Source organism: Elephantulus edwardii, unplaced genomic scaffold (genome assembly GCF_000299155.1).
Source record: "Elephantulus edwardii isolate Elephantulus edwardi_28Jun2011 unplaced genomic scaffold, EleEdw1.0 scaffold00057, whole genome shotgun sequence".
In the NCBI taxonomy this organism is placed as follows: domain Eukaryota; kingdom Metazoa; phylum Chordata; class Mammalia; order Macroscelidea; family Macroscelididae; genus Elephantulus; species Elephantulus edwardii.
Window position 1 is genome coordinate 8142107 of NW_006399807.1, and position 1062 is coordinate 8143168.

Consider the following 1062-nt stretch of genomic DNA (forward strand, 5'->3'; position numbering starts at 1 on the left):
TCAGCACACAGTTTTCAAGGCAGACGTGGTCAGTCTGAAGTCTTTTTCTTAAGTCCAGGTAATCTGCAGAAGGCTGTGAGAAATCCAGAACAAAGCTCTCACTCTCTGCTGTCGTCAAACTCACAATGTTGTCTAGAAGTTTGGTGATGTTGAACGGAATATCTAATGGGTCATCAAATTCTGAGAACACTTTGACCATTGTCAGGGCCAGTCCTTGGTTGTCTGCAAAGGACACCCGCTTTTTCACCTTTCTCTCCTGCACAGCTGGGGCCACCATTCCATTGGCTTCTTTCTTGCTGCTCAGCTGAATACAGGGCCTCAGAGGTTTGCTTGGTTTTGATGAGATCTGCAAGGTGAACTTCTCTCTGCGCAACGAAGGGGCCATGCAGTTGTACCTGCATTCTATGTCCACAGCCATCATTGGGCTAGATGAATAGGCTAGAACCCCTTTGATGTCTTGACACTGTGTGAGCTGGTAGGTTCAAGAGAGAGAGAGAGCGAGGGGCATCACACTCAACCCCAAAGGGGGCAACTCCTCTCCTAAACTCCTTTCCTGGGTTTTGATACCAGGATGTTAGGTCTTCTCTATAATTTCTTTTCATCAGAGGCTATAGAATTAGATTGTTGTTCTTTTTCTATTTGATGAAGGTGTTGAGTTAGAGCATTGATTTTCCTTCTTTCTTCCTTTTATGTGTGTGCCTATTGCTATGATCTGCTCCTTGAGGACTGTCTTAGCTTCATCCCAGAAATTGTGGCATGTTGTATTTTCATTTGTTTCAAAGAACTTTTTTTTTATTTCATTCTTTATTTCTTTTATAACTCCATCATGTTCTAGCAGAGTTATTTAGGTAGTGTTGTAAGCTTTACTCTAGTGTGGTTAATTTCTACTTTTATGGCATTGTGGTCTGAAAAGATACTTTGTATTATTTCAATGATTTTTAATTTGTTGAGGCTTGCTTTGTGTCATAAAATGTGATTGATTCTGGAGAATGTACCATGTGCACTTGAGAAGAAACTTAATTGTGTTTTAGTGAGTATAGTATCATGAATACATTCACAAGG

At 40.7% G+C, this 1062-nt stretch overlaps 1 pseudogene; it reads right to left on the minus strand.

The window, feature by feature from the left end:
* The window catches only part of LOC102850985, a 15215-nt pseudogene extending 14797 nt beyond the window's left edge, over positions 1–418 (minus strand).
* Positions 419–1062: the final 644 nt, after the last annotated feature.